This window comes from Anabrus simplex, chromosome 2 (assembly GCF_040414725.1).
Source record: "Anabrus simplex isolate iqAnaSimp1 chromosome 2, ASM4041472v1, whole genome shotgun sequence".
Classification (NCBI taxonomy): Eukaryota; Metazoa; Arthropoda; class Insecta; order Orthoptera; family Tettigoniidae; genus Anabrus; species Anabrus simplex.
Genome location: NC_090266.1, coordinates 279,776,750 through 279,793,380, shown reverse-complemented (window position 1 = coordinate 279,793,380; position 16,631 = coordinate 279,776,750).

Here is a 16,631-nt window from a genome sequence, read left to right as displayed (position 1 = left end):
CGCTGCCGATCTAACAGTCCAAAGTTCCAGAGCTGGAATGACCAGGCCGCAGACAGCCGTGATCCGTGAACACTCCTAGTTTTTTTCGGAGAGGAGGGGGGTCGAATAGTGGGGAGTCCCAGGGCAAAAACAATGCCCGTTTACTTGGAGACATTTTTTTCCTCCAAGCCAGAGGAGAAAACTCCTCTTCACTGCTAATTTTGAATAAAATTAATGTAGAATTTAATAAAAGTGAAGAGAAAGAAGCTCTTTTTAAGAAATGGCTCTTATCGGGGTTGAATTTTGAGTTATTTGGTGAATTGTGGTGCTATACTTTGGAATATGCTTAAATTGTAATTCTAGACCAGGTCATACTACTATTACTACTACTACTACTACTACTACTACTACTACTACTACTACTACTACTACTACTAGGTGAGCCTCTGCCTCAGGAGTGGACATTGCTCATTCAAAACAGCGCGTCAGAGTAGGGATCAAATAGCTGAAATACTATGATGAACCAGTATGTTACGTACCAGCAGTACGGTATCAGAAAATGTATGAACCAGAGGAATGGGATGCTAAAGAAGAAAGTTTTCTAACTCCCCAGCTATTTTCCGAAAATATTCAGCCAGGCTGTTATACCCGGTACGCAGCAGTAATCCCGTCTATCGGAGTTGAGCGGCAGCATCAGAGACAAAGAACACCTCCACAAACAATGGTCAATGTAATGTTACTGTTGATCAATGTTATGCGCTTTCAATATTGTAAGCCTTCGTATTTAGTTTTCTTCCGACTCTGAACTCTTATCATAGTCGGTACGGTAAAATTGAATAAAACATAAATGGTCGGAAATTGTATTCCCTATAACATTTGTTATGTAGCACTTTTCGATAGGACCAATAACAAAGGTACTTAAAAATTAAATTTTAGGTACTTTACCCTAAACTACAATTTCATACAGGGCGAATAAAGTTGTTTATAACTTAGACTGTTGTTTCTCATTCCCCGACTCTATATACCGACTTTCATTAAATTCTGTTAAAACGTTTTTTGTGGCTCGGCGCTGATATGGACTTAGCAACAAAAATACAAATTCATGAATATCCGTGTTATCAAAGCCGGTACGGTAACAATGTATGACATAAATGATCGGAAATTTAATCCTATATAACTTTAGTTATGTAGTATTTATTGACAGGACCACTGATAATATAAATATTTGAAAATTAAATTTTAGACCTTCCCATAAACTACCATTTCACTCAGCGTGAGTAAAATGATTTATAGCCTAGATTGTAGTGGCTCATCACCCGACTTCACATACCGATTTTCATTAAATTCTCTTCGGCCGTTTTCTCGTGATGCGTGTACAGACAGTCAGACAGACATTACGGAAAAGTAAAAAGTGCATTTCCTTGTTACTATGGATATGACCGATACCAGAAATACCATTATTTTCAAATTCTGAGCAATGTACAGACAAAACTCTTATTTTTTATATATATAGTGAACCCATAATTCTACGGTGAGAAAAATTTTTATTTTCCACAAATATTTATTTGGTATTCAGAAACTACTGTATGTTTGAGGGCAGCCATTTTGCGCTCCCAAGAGCCCGATGTTGCGTGGGAAGGTTCCCGCAAGGCGAGCTCGTGGATTGCCGGGACACCTCGGTGGAACTCGAGTGCCCGACAATTTTCTAAATTAATGAATTCTGCACAACGAGGGATTTTGACAAGATAGTAAAGGAAGAAATAAATAAGCAAAATTATTCATACACCCTCTGTGAAGGTAGTGACACCAGGGACAATTTTAGATGCAGTTAAGCCTAAGTGTGTGTTAGCGTGAGAACAGCGAGCTAGTTACACGTGCCAAGGTCGTGGGCAGAAGAAAACGCGCGAAACGCACGGGCAGAAACAATTTATTCCTCCTGTTGTGGGTGTAGGAAAATTATAAAATTAACACCTAACATAAGTGCAAGTCTGTCCGGAGTTCTGGGACAAATCTTATCAAAATTGGTCTATTAGAAGCAAATTTGGCAGATTTCACAACCAAGCCTCATAGAGGGGATAGCGTCCTTCCGGAAATTATAAAAGAAACCCCCCCACCGTAGATTTTTCAGTGTCGATCTGGAACTTGAAGCCGCGGGAGCTCGTGCCCGCCGTTATTAGAATTTCGCGCCAGATTGACCGACAATAATTCAATACATGTTCGTGGCTAAAGTCCATATATTAGTTAAGAAGAAAAGTGATTGGAGAAACTGTGAACGTTTGCAGACGAACTGGGAAGGTGTCGGCTGGTTGAAAATTACACAGCAGATTTTATTTTTATCATTTCCTGTACTCTTGTAAGTGAAGAAGGTCTGGGGGAAGCGATTCAAAATAGTTCTACTCCCTTATCGGCCGAACACCTGTTCTTGTTGAAACAACGGGGAGAGAAACCACTCTGGGAGGCGCATCAGACAGTTAGAGTCGACTGCAGAACGAGGGAAGTTCGTGGTGCAAGTTACAAAGAAAGTGCATTATTTATGGTAATTTTAATCTCGTGTGTGTGAAGGGTAGTGTTTGGATGAGTGAAATTTTGAAAATGAAAATGTTATCTGTGAAAATGAGTGGCTAAGTGCGAGGTTGCTGGAGATGATGTAATCAGAATGCTGAGAATGTCACCAATGTGCAGGTCTGTCTATTTTACATTATGTTGTAGTTAGTTAGTTAGTTAGTTACTGTCTGTCCTAACCAAATTTTCCAGATGATTGTCGGGTGATATGCGTAATTATCAGGCGAAAGGCGTTGTAAATTTTGGTCAGCGTGTGAAAATTTCAGTGTGTAAAGTTCATGTCAAGAACGGTAAAATGCGACGCTTAAAAATTTGTGTCGAGATGAGATATCATTCAAAGTGCGGATTTGTGAACGTTATAAGTGTAAATTTGTCGTGGCGAATATTGTAATTTCAGGTGTCAGTTGCATTCAAAAATGTTGAATAATAATAATAATAATAATAATAATAATAATAATAATAATAATAATAATAATAATAATAATAATAATAATGTCTACCGCGGGATGAGGAAATTCTCCTATGTCAAATTGCATTAACCAATTATTTTTACAAGGATCGTAAGCATATTTAGATAATGTCAATAAAATTTGTTAGAGTCACAGTCATTAATGGGAAGGAAATTTTTGAGACATCGTGTATACCAGTATTGCGAAAGGTCGATGTGTGCTCTTGGATTCTTGAGGTCTGAAAGTCTTAATAATAGTAAAGTAAGAGACGTGTCTAATAATGGTTGTCGTTCTCACCAGGGGATCGAAGTATGAAAAAGGGTCGTGAAGGAAAAGGGATTGAAAGCGATGGATTTATACGTACGTGGAGATGAGATGGAAGTAATGCCGCTGGGATAAAGCGAGGAGAAAGTGTGTTGAGACAAGTTGTATTTTTGTAGAGGAAGTATTTAGGAACAGGCTGTGTGAGGCAGGCTGTATTGTTTTCCGCAATCAATCCGAATTTGAGATGACTATGATGTGAAGCATTGTGAAATTTATAGAACGATTCCAAGTGAAAACGACTCTTGTAAAATGTTAAAGTCTGGGCAGTACACATCCAGTGATTTTTGTTACGAAAAGCCCGCATGGATAATAAGAGAACGAACGATCTTCAGGATCAGAGAGCACTTTGGACACACGGTTGGGTTATATTTAATTTGTTCATTGGGGAGGTCATGGATAAGATGGTTGGAATTGATGATAGGCGATCTGAGAATTTCGAATGCGATGGTGATGATTATTAATTTGAAGGCGTCCACTAAAAGGGTACACGTGTGTGGGGAATTTTAATTTGCTTCCCTAATACTTCAGTGCACAGGCTGAGATTGTGTTCGAGGTGGAGAACCGTTCGTCACGTTTATTTATTTTTTTTGAGTTCACATATTATAATGAGGTAGACACTTACTGTACTTTTCGAGAGGTAGACACTTGCTGTATCTCGACTTGCATTCAGTTGATAATAGAAACGTTGGTTCCGTCATGTGGTATTTGTCTGACCAAATCTAGTGCTAAATATCAGAGTTGTTTGAGAATTGCATTTCGCCTGATAGGTTAAGGGAGGCGTATTACGACCCACTTTGACGCCCGACGTTAGGATTAGGACGTCAGATGTATTTCTTGGAGTCACTGATGATGAGACGTCCTAGGTCACGCCCGACGATAGGACTTGGAAGGCATCATGTATATAATGATTAGGTTTAGGTTGTACAGATTTCAAGTGAGCCCGACGATAGGTCTGGGATGGTAGCTGTACACACTCAAGTCTCGGTTAAGATGTTCCTTTTGTTTGTTTCTTTGTGAAGTGGCCTGGTTGAAGGTAGCCATTACAGTGCGATATGATTTATTGTAGAGGGTCTATGCGAAGCTCTCATTGAGATAACGGGACTGCTGTTGACAAACGAGGGCTGTCCAAGTGTGGGACATCGACCCGATCTAGATTATATTTTTACTGTGTTTCTTCGTGCGTATTAAGCTGTATGACTTCGAGATGTTAATTTATTTTTTTACGGACTTTATTGTTTCCTCGTCTTGACGTCCGTTTTCATTGATAGTGTGCATTATTGACACTCAGTGTTTTGGAATGAGACTTGAGTTGCGAATGCGGTTTCGATTCGTCAGCCAGTAATTTTATTTTATATTTTAATCTTGTCGTATTTTCATTCGTATTCATAGTTAGAATAAGTAAGTAATCACTTTACCAGTAGTGTGTTGGGACAGACAGTAAATAGAGAGATCTGTACTGGTAGCATTGTTTTTCAAGGGAAAGAATTCCTTAAATTTGTAGTAAATTTTAGCGTGGACTGGTAAATTTATTAAGCATAATAAACCCATTTCTAACCTGAAAATCGGTTCAATAATAATATTTTCAAGTGACTTTTCACTTTTTGATTAACTTCAGTGTTTGGCATTTCTTCCAAATGCATGATTAGTAAGTGTTTCCTGCATTTCGCAGTTTTGTTCCTTTAGAACGACTTAACGTAAGATCCTCCCGGATCATGTTGTTGTTGGTTCCTTCCGAACAGTTGTTTGGGGTGATGCACGTTTAGCATCGGGACTACCTTATCACTTAAGGGTGTCATGAATGACAAATACATGGTGGAATTTTATTTCAATTGTGAATGATGCCATTAACTTGTAGTGAACACCATGCTTTCCTATAATATTTCGCAACCTATCCAAAGCAACTGATAGTCAGTTTGGTTCGATTAAGGGTCCATTCGGCGGATGTTCCGTATCCGTGAAGGGTATTTGACTGGTGGATAACCTTAATTAAGAGAAAATCAGGCGTTCTACTTGTTGAAAGTCAGATTTTCCACGGATCGTGTGGATTAACTCTCAGTTCTCGTTTGGAATGATAGGTGCCCGGTTTTCAGGTCTTCCCTTTTTTTTAGTTTTTCAGTTTCGCTGTCCACTAACATATTAGCTTCTCTGAAGCAACTCTTCGACATTGGAAGAAACGAAGTGACGTTATGTAATGTGACTGTGTTAGGAACTCTTCAAAAATCAATAATTAAATGTTTTTATGTTTTGTGGCAAGAATGCATATTAAATTAACGATGTTATCGTGCTCTTTCAGTTTAAATAAAAGTTAGTAAGCACATTTTTGCTCCTCATTTCAAGTAGTTAGGCTTTCTTCTGAACCCCATCGTTTGGTTAAGATCGTGACCGAATTTATTCCCGCAACGACCCAAGATTTAAGAGTTCTAAATTGTTCTACTATAGCAGCCGTGGCCGACCAACGATGGAATGGTAAGTTCAAGGGTTCAGTAGAAGTGGCGCCATCAACTTTGGGGCCTTAATGTCACGATAACGATGAGGAGCCCAAAGTCACGATAACGATACGATGCCACGATAACGATAATGAAATTATCCATTGAAAATAAATGTTAGAAAAATATAAAATAATGTTGAGGCTTAAGCCACATTATAAATAATACAAGCGGGTGAAAATTATGGCTGAGCCACAGTTAAACGAATTATGCCCAATGAGAGTGCTAGATATTAACACGTTTAATGAGGAGCGTAACTACTTGGTAGATAATAATAATAATAACAGTCACAATGCATTTTAGGAAACCAATACTTAAAGCTGTATTGAAGCTTATGTCATGTTGCCAATATAAATTTTGGAAGTGGTAACGCTGAATTACATTCAAAGTTTATGCGTTAACATGTTCTCTGTTTAATTAATTTACGGAAGCGAAACTATTTGGGATATTTATCCAGAGTAACTTATTAACTTTAGAATTTTCTTTTTATTAAACAAGTTTGTGATACCAGCCATGTAAACAAAATTTTATAAGACAACTGTTGGAATGTTGTCAGTTTCGGTATTAAATTGTAATAGCGTTTGTATGTGAAAACGCAGTAGATAGTGAATTCTTTCCTTAGTAGTTTGGAGTATTCTGGTTGCATCAACAGCCAGCGTACTCATTATTGTATTCTTTGTGGTATTGTGAGATGGAAGGTCAGGTGACCGTGGATCTGCTAAAGCAGATGATGGAGGACATGAAAGTTCATAATGAAAGTTTGGATAGTAAGTTGAGAGAGGACATGAAAGTCCAGAATGAGAATTTAAATAGTAAGATAAATGAGAACTTGAATAGTAAGATAGACAGTTTGGATAGTAAGATGGAGGACGCGAAAGTCCAGAGCGAGAATTTGAGAGAGGACATGAAGGCTCATAATGAAAGTTTGGATGGTAAGATTGAGGAGTTGCAGTCTAGTTTGAAAGACACTCGTGAGGAGTTACAGAGTAGTATTGAGGATACCCAGGCTAGGTGTAAAGAGTCTAGTGATGAGTTGAAGGCTGGATTGAAGAACGTAGTTCGTGAGACATACACTATGTGCACCGAACTTAAAGAGGAAGTTAGGGGCGAGATAGGTAAACTCAACCAGCGTTTTGATGATAGCCGAGTGGAAATTAGGGATGAAATTGACAAACAATTTGCGGAAGTGCAGGTCAGTTTAAAGAACGATTTTGATAAACAATTTTCTAAAATCCATGACAGTTTAAAAACCGATATGGACAAGCGTTTTGACGAAAGCCACGACATGTACAGTAGGTTATGCGATAGTCAGGATGAGATGAGAAAGGAACTTGACAAGCATTTACTGGAAAGCCAGGCGGCGCATAAGCAGCTGATTGACAGTCAGGTTGAATTTAAGGACGACATTACACAACAGGTCGTAGAGATGCGGATTTCCAGTGACAAGGAAAAGGGGAAAACGCTAACCATAATAGAGGAACAACGTCAAATATTATCTGCGGACATTCAGTCACTGAACAACAAGGTAGATAAAATTAGTGTGGAATTGGAGAGTCAGGTATTGTCAAAAACCGAAACCATGGAGAAGAAACTGTTGCAAGTTAATGAGGAAGCAATTAGTAAACTCCAAGCGGCTAATGAGGACTCCGAAACTTTAATTAAAGAAATTCAAGAGGAGTTAGTTGAAATGAAAAATGAACATACCAGGGAATTCAATGACAGGCAAATTAGTATAGAACAGGACTTAAGGGAAATCACGTCAGCCCAGGAAGAGACAGACAAGAAAGTTGGGTTCATTAAGAGCGAAGTGAGCAGTTGGATTAGCAGCGTGGTAGATATGCAGTCCAAGGTGGACAAAGTATTAAGTCAAACCTCGACAGCTGTTAACTCTGACCTCAGTGGTCAATTGCCAAATATCAGTCATGTGAATAGCAACAGTCAGAGCTCAAATGTAGATACCAGTCGATCTCAAAGCTCAGGGGTCACCAACGTTATTAACATGATCAAGTTACATGAGGACCAGCCCAAGAAATTTAATGGAGGTCCACATACTACGCCGAAGGGGTTTCTTAAGGATCTCAGGGAGTACATCCGGGACGCCAAGATTCCTGAGGAACGTCAGTTGAGGGTAGCTGAAAGATATTTAGAGGGGGCACCACTTTTATGGTTTAAAGGCTTCCGATACCACTTTGATACCTTTGATGAATTCCAGAGGGCGTTTCTCAATAAATTTTGGAGTACGGAAATTCAGCAGAGTCTTAGATTAGAGCTATACTCACGTCGTTATACTGCAATAGGCCCTACAAAGTTCAGTGAATACTTTATTGCACAAATGGTAAAGTTCAGAGAACTTGAGGCGCCGCCCTCGGAGCAAGAGTTGGTACAGGCCATCCAGAAGCAGTTACCTCCCGAAGTACAAAGGATGCTCATTGCATCAAAGGTAGAGACCCCTATGCAGGCAGAAATGATCCTTAGGCAATTGGATCATACCCATAATCAAATAGCACCCAGAGGGGGACGATCGCACGAGCAACATGTAAACACTGTTAGCCAGGTTCCAGAGGGAAGTCCAGAGGCACCCGAGCAGGGGAAACCACAGTCGACTGAGCGGAGGCGTGAGTTTCGCAGTAACTGGGAACCCTCGCATCCACGAAATGAGGATTGGAAAAGGCGTAGGGGTAATTGGAATTATCCACAAAGGAGGAACCCTTACTGGAGGCGATACGATGGGGACAGAGAAAACCAGAGGAATTTTAGGAATGGACTTAATAACCGCAGGGACTGGGGAAATAATCGAACCCAGAACTTCCGCCGTGATGAGGATGAACGGTACCGTGAACGTGTTCAGTACACCGACGGGTTAAGGAAGGACCACGAAAGAAAAAAATGGCAGGGGGCTATACAGCGCCAGGACGTCAACACCGATTGTTTCGGGGCTGAAAGTTTGGAATTCCAGAAGGCACATAGGCAAGACCAACGAAACTCCGGTCTGAACCCGTTTGCGCCGAATTTCGAGCAAGAGTCAATGTCGACTCTTGATAAAAAAAAAAAAAAAACTTCAAATTCCCAGTAGGAGATTTTTCAGAGTCTCTCATCCCAGATTCTGAAGAAGAGACGTCAGATGAGTGGGTGGTCGCACAGATAGATTCGTGGATCATTACCTCTGATGACTTGGTGGAAGACCATTTAAAACAGGAGAGCAATCAAGTAAAGAAACTGCCTTTAATAAATGTCCGCATCTGTAATTTTCATGTCAAAAGTTTGGTAGATACCGGGGCCAGTATCAGCATCATCTCCCAAGCTCTTTTCGACGATTTGAGACAACGAAATAAATTGCCAATTATTCCGGTGTCAAATGTAAAAATTCGAGGGGTCATTCCTGACAAAATTGCTGTTTGTAAGGTACAAACTTATTTGGACGTACAAATTGGAAATTCCACTTTCGGTCATGCATTCGTAGTCATGTCTAAAATGCACTACAATGTGATTTTAGGGGCTGACTTTATCCGTGAGACCAACGCAGTCATTGATTTGAGCAGGAACCAGATAAAGTTCAGGAAAGAAGAGGGAGCAGAAGTCATTACACTAAACGAGGAATTGGGAGAAGATAGAACATTAGAATATGGCGAAGAGGAGGCCCAATGTGTAGACTTTGTAAATTCATTAGAGGGAGTGGCTGGTGAAATTGACAGTGTAGATGACGAAGGGATTCATCATGAAGAGTTACATGACGTTTTGGAAGCTGAGGTCGACACTGATTACGAGGCCTTAATTGGGTTAAAGGTCGCGGAATGCCCTGGTACTGTAGAAGAGAAGGAAAAACTTAGAGCTCTCTTAATGGAATATATATCTGTGTTCGATTCCAAACCGGGTCTAATCCCTAATTTCACATATGCACTAGCTGTTACGGATTGGACACCGTTTAAGAGGAGACCGTACCCTATACCGGACAAGTATTATGCTCAAGCTGCAAAAATTATTAAGGAAATGGAGGAGAACGGGCTAATTTCCAAGCAGCCCACTCCATATTTGAATCCGTTGGTCGGGGTTCAAAAACCGGACGGGTCTCTGCGCGTGTGTTTGGACGCTCGTGCCCTCAACGAACGCCTAGTCCCCGAGCATGATCATGCCCCTCCTATTAAAGAGGTTATTAAACGTTTTAGAGGAAAATCACGTTTTATTAGCGTTGATTTGACGTCCTCATATCATCATATCGGTTTGGAACTCAAGTCTAAATTGTTTACTGGTTTCCTTTTTGACCAACAGACGTATGTCTTCAATCGTCTCCCATTCGGGTTGAAAACCGCCGGTGCAGCTCTCATACGCGCCCTAGATCGATGTCTAACTGATGAAGTTAAAGCCGCTACAACTCGGTATGTCGATGACATCTTGCTAGCTTCATCCAGTTTTGAGGAAAATATCAGGGATTTGAGGAAACTCCTGGAGAATTTGAGGGCATCAGGTTTCAAAATCAACTTGAAGAAGTCACATTTTTGTCAAAAGGAAGTCCTATTTCTCGGCCATGTCATTGATGGTGAAGGAGTTCGCCCGAACCCGGTGAAGCTCCAAGCCATAGACAAGTTCCCAAGACCGCTCAAAATTAAGAATGTCAGGCAATTCCTTGGAATGTGCAATTTTTTTTCGGACCACTGCATGAATTACACGGAGGTTGTAGCCCCACTGCAGAGCTTGCTTCACAAGAATAACAGGTGGAAATGGAGTCCCGAGCACGAAGAGGCCTTCAGGAAGACCAAAGAGCTCTTGCTAAACAGCGTTAAGCTAGGGTATCCAGATTTTGAGAAACCCTTTATCGTACAGACTGATGCATCGACCGTAGGAATCGGGGCACTCCTATATCAGGAATGTTTGGACCAGCCTCATAATAGAAATTATTTATCTTTCTACAGCCGAAAGTTGAGATCACACGAAGTCAAATACAGTGTGACCGAATTGGAAATGTTGGCTATTGTTCAGGCATTGCAACATTGGAGGAAAATGATTTATGGTTTTCACATAATCATTAAAACCGACCACAAGGCGCTGACCTTTATAATGAAAACAGCTGTCGCTAGTGAACGAGTGGCTAGGTGGGCCCTGTTCATACAACAATTTGACTTCGAAATTGAGCACTGTTCCGGAAAATCGAACATCTTGGCAGACCTGTTAAGCCGAAACCCTAATGAGGAAGAACACGCCGTGAATCATTTGGACTTAGTTCAGGAAGACCACGATTTCCTATCAGAGTTGAGACAACTGGGAGACTTGCAATTGAGAGATCCTTTCTGCGGAAAAATGATTTCTTTCCTCCGAGGGACACTTCCGGCTGACGATCCACGGTACTTTGCCATCCAGAAATTGTCAAATAACTACTTGTACGTGAATAACATGTTGGTAAAATTCGTGGACAGCGATCACGTGAAATCCCGAATTTTGGTACCACCGCCGCTTCGAAAGGGATTGATCTGGCACGTACACAGGGTTATTGGTCATGGAGGGATTGATAAGGTTGTGTCAACCATCCAAGAAACGTTCACCTGGGTAAATTTAAGGGAAAATGTCAGAGACATCATCATCACCTGTGATACATGCCAACGGGTTAAGGCAAACCCTTATCTGATCAGGCAGGCGCCTATTCCTCTCTTACCTTCACAACCTAAAGAGCTGTTCGCGATGGATATCTATGGGCCGCTCGTGAAAGGAAAGCGTGGGAACAAGTTCGTGCTGGTAACCATCGATGTTTTCTCCAAGTATACGACTCTGTTTCCCATGCAAAAAGCTAACACCAAGCTAGTTTTGAGGTGTATTTCCCGAAATATCATTCCGGAAATGGGCACACCGAAATTCCTTCTAACAGATCATGGTCCCCAGTTCACCTCTGCACAGTTCAAAACTGCCCTTCAGAATATGGAAATTCACCACATCCTGAGCAGCGTGAGACATCCTGAGGGAAATCCTAGCGAAAGGGTAATGCAAGTAATTGCAAAATTCTGTAGAATTTATTGCGCCCAAGAACATTTCAAGTGGGTTGATGTGCTACCCCTGATAGTAACTTGTGTAAATAACACCATACACGAATCTATTGGGAGGATTCCATCTATCGTGCACTTCAATAGGTATCCTGTGAGATCCTGGCATAGTGTCATCCAGTGTCCCATCGATCCCCGCCCGTCACAGGAATTATGCATTCAAAGCACGGCAGAACATCTACGTCGGCAGGCAGACCGCAGGTTGCGCAGGGTGAGGAACCGGAGATTCCACCGTCCCTTAGAGGAAGGCGAATTGGTGCTTGTTAGGAGACCCATGATGTCAAAACCGCAGGAAAACATCTATGCTAAATTTGCTCCCTTATATGTTGGGCCTTTCAAGGTGGTCAAAAGTTTCAGGAATAATTCCTACAGAATTCAGAGTCTGGATGGCAGCAGCGAGGCTATATTCAATGCCGCCAACTTAAAGGTTTATCATAGGGCCGAAGAAAGAACCCCATTACAGGATGACGCAGCCTTACCAGCTGGGGAAATGGTCACCGAAGAAGAAGAAGAAGAAGTACAACCCGTAAATATGATCGTCACGTCGAGAGAAAGACAGGTCGAGGCACCACTCCAAGGACAGGCAAGCAGTGGGAGTAAAGAAGAGGAAGACGCTGAATGTTTACAATGTTCATTCTTAAGAGAAGACTTTGTTGATGACATCTGTAACGCAATCCTATTGTTGGAAGAAGAAAACAGGGAAATACGTGAAAGTAACAGAGCCCTACGTCAAGAGTGAGTTCGGCTGGGAAAATTTACGTAGAATCATGGTTCATTTGTATCAAAATTCCCATGTACAATTCAGAATTTTGAAGGAATATATCTGTTTAAATATTTCCCCTTTCTGGATAAATATTTCGTCGTTTGTAGGTGGATTATGAACCCATAATTCTACGGTGAGAAAAATTTTTATTTTCCACAAATATTTATTTGGTATTCAGAAACTACTGTATGTTTGAGGGCAGCCATTTTGCGCTCCCAAGAGCCCGATGTTGCGTGGGAAGGTTCCCGCAAGGCGAGCTCGTGGATTGCCGGGACACCTCGGTGGAACTCGAGTGCCCGACAATTTTCTAAATTAATGAATTCTGCACAACGAGGGATTTTGACAAGATAGTAAAGGAAGAAATAAATAAGCAAAATTATTCATACACCCTCTGTGAAGGTAGTGACACCAGGGACAATTTTAGATGCAGTTAAGCCTAAGTGTGTGTTAGCGTGAGAACAGCGAGCTAGTTACACGTGCCAAGGTCGTGGGCAGAAGAAAACGCGCGAAACGCACGGGCAGAAACAATTTATTCCTCCTGTTGTGGGTGTAGGAAAATTATAAAATTAACACCTAACATAAGTGCAAGTCTGTCCGGAGTTCTGGGACAAATCTTATCAAAATTGGTCTATTAGAAGCAAATTTGGCAGATTTCACAACCAAGCCTCATAGAGGGGATAGCGTCCTTCCGGAAATTATAAAAGAAACCCCCCCACCGTAGATTTTTCAGTGTCGATCTGGAACTTGAAGCCGCGGGAGCTCGTGCCCGCCGTTATTAGAATTTCGCGCCAGATTGACCGACAATAATTCAATACATGTTCGTGGCTAAAGTCCATATATTAGTTAAGAAGAAAAGTGATTGGAGAAACTGTGAACGTTTGCAGACGAACTGGGAAGGTGTCGGCTGGTTGAAAATTACACAGCAGATTTTATTTTTATCATTTCCTGTACTCTTGTAAGTGAAGAAGGTCTGGGGGAAGCGATTCAAAATAGTTCTACTCCCTTATCGGCCGAACACCTGTTCTTGTTGAAACAACGGGGAGAGAAACCACTCTGGGAGGCGCATCAGACAGTTAGAGTCGACTGCAGAACGAGGGAAGTTCGTGGTGCAAGTTACAAAGAAAGTGCATTATTTATGGTAATTTTAATCTCGTGTGTGTGAAGGGTAGTGTTTGGATGAGTGAAATTTTGAAAATGAAAATGTTATCTGTGAAAATGAGTGGCTAAGTGCGAGGTTGCTGGAGATGATGTAATCAGAATGCTGAGAATGTCACCAATGTGCAGGTCTGTCTATTTTACATTATGTTGTAGTTAGTTAGTTAGTTAGTTACTGTCTGTCCTAACCAAATTTTCCAGATGATTGTCGGGTGATATGCGTAATTATCAGGCGAAAGGCGTTGTAAATTTTGGTCAGCGTGTGAAAATTTCAGTGTGTAAAGTTCATGTCAAGAACGGTAAAATGCGACGCTTAAAAATTTGTGTCGAGATGAGATATCATTCAAAGTGCGGATTTGTGAACGTTATAAGTGTAAATTTGTCGTGGCGAATATTGTAATTTCAGGTGTCAGTTGCATTCAAAAATGTTGAATAATAATAATAATAATAATAATAATAATAATAATAATAATAATAATAATAATAATAATGTCTACCGCGGGATGAGGAAATTCTCCTATGTCAAATTGCATTAACCAATTATTTTTACAAGGATCGTAAGCATATTTAGATAATGTCAATAAAATTTGTTAGAGTCACAGTCATTAATGGGAAGGAAATTTTTGAGACATCGTGTATACCAGTATTGCGAAAGGTCGATGTGTGCTCTTGGATTCTTGAGGTCTGAAAGTCTTAATAATAGTAAAGTAAGAGACGTGTCTAATAATGGTTGTCGTTCTCACCAGGGGATCGAAGTATGAAAAAGGGTCGTGAAGGAAAAGGGATTGAAAGCGATGGATTTATACGTACGTGGAGATGAGATGGAAGTAATGCCGCTGGGATAAAGCGAGGAGAAAGTGTGTTGAGACAAGTTGTATTTTTGTAGAGGAAGTATTTAGGAACAGGCTGTGTGAGGCAGGCTGTATTGTTTTCCGCAATCAATCCGAATTTGAGATGACTATGATGTGAAGCATTGTGAAATTTATAGAACGATTCCAAGTGAAAACGACTCTTGTAAAATGTTAAAGTCTGGGCAGTACACATCCAGTGATTTTTGTTACGAAAAGCCCGCATGGATAATAAGAGAACGAACGATCTTCAGGATCAGAGAGCACTTTGGACACACGGTTGGGTTATATTTAATTTGTTCATTGGGGAGGTCATGGATAAGATGGTTGGAATTGATGATAGGCGATCTGAGAATTTCGAATGCGATGGTGATGATTATTAATTTGAAGGCGTCCACTAAAAGGGTACACGTGTGTGGGGAATTTTAATTTGCTTCCCTAATACTTCAGTGCACAGGCTGAGATTGTGTTCGAGGTGGAGAACCGTTCGTCACGTTTATTTATTTTTTTTGAGTTCACATATTATAATGAGGTAGACACTTACTGTACTTTTCGAGAGGTAGACACTTGCTGTATCTCGACTTGCATTCAGTTGATAATAGAAACGTTGGTTCCGTCATGTGGTATTTGTCTGACCAAATCTAGTGCTAAATATCAGAGTTGTTTGAGAATTGCATTTCGCCTGATAGGTTAAGGGAGGCGTATTACGACCCACTTTGACGCCCGACGTTAGGATTAGGACGTCAGATGTATTTCTTGGAGTCACTGATGATGAGACGTCCTAGGTCACGCCCGACGATAGGACTTGGAAGGCATCATGTATATAATGATTAGGTTTAGGTTGTACAGATTTCAAGTGAGCCCGACGATAGGTCTGGGATGGTAGCTGTACACACTCAAGTCTCGGTTAAGATGTTCCTTTTGTTTGTTTCTTTGTGAAGTGGCCTGGTTGAAGGTAGCCATTACAGTGCGATATGATTTATTGTAGAGGGTCTATGCGAAGCTCTCATTGAGATAACGGGACTGCTGTTGACAAACGAGGGCTGTCCAAGTGTGGGACATCGACCCGATCTAGATTATATTTTTACTGTGTTTCTTCGTGCGTATTAAGCTGTATGACTTCGAGATGTTAATTTATTTTTTTACGGACTTTATTGTTTCCTCGTCTTGACGTCCGTTTTCATTGATAGTGTGCATTATTGACACTCAGTGTTTTGGAATGAGACTTGAGTTGCGAATGCGGTTTCGATTCGTCAGCCAGTAATTTTATTTTATATTTTAATCTTGTCGTATTTTCATTCGTATTCATAGTTAGAATAAGTAAGTAATCACTTTACCAGTAGTGTGTTGGGACAGACAGTAAATAGAGAGATCTGTACTGGTAGCATTGTTTTTCAAGGGAAAGAATTCCTTAAATTTGTAGTAAATTTTAGCGTGGACTGGTAAATTTATTAAGCATAATAAACCCATTTCTAACCTGAAAATCGGTTCAATAATAATATTTTCAAGTGACTTTTCACTTTTTGATTAACTTCAGTGTTTGGCATTTCTTCCAAATGCATGATTAGTAAGTGTTTCCTGCATTTCGCAGTTTTGTTCCTTTAGAACGACTTAACGTAAGATCCTCCCGGATCATGTTGTTGTTGGTTCCTTCCGAACAGTTGTTTGGGGTGATGCACGTTTAGCATCGGGACTACCTTATCACTTAAGGGTGTCATGAATGACAAATACATGGTGGAATTTTATTTCAATTGTGAATGATGCCATTAACTTGTAGTGAACACCATGCTTTCCTATAATATTTCGCAACCTATCCAAAGCAACTGATAGTCAGTTTGGTTCGATTAAGGGTCCATTCGGCGGATGTTCCGTATCCGTGAAGGGTATTTGACTGGTGGATAACCTTAATTAAGAGAAAATCAGGCGTTCTACTTGTTGAAAGTCAGATTTTCCACGGATCGTGTGGATTAACTCTCAGTTCTCGTTTGGAATGATAGGTGCCCGGTTTTCAGGTCTTCCCTTTTTTTTAGTTTTTCAGT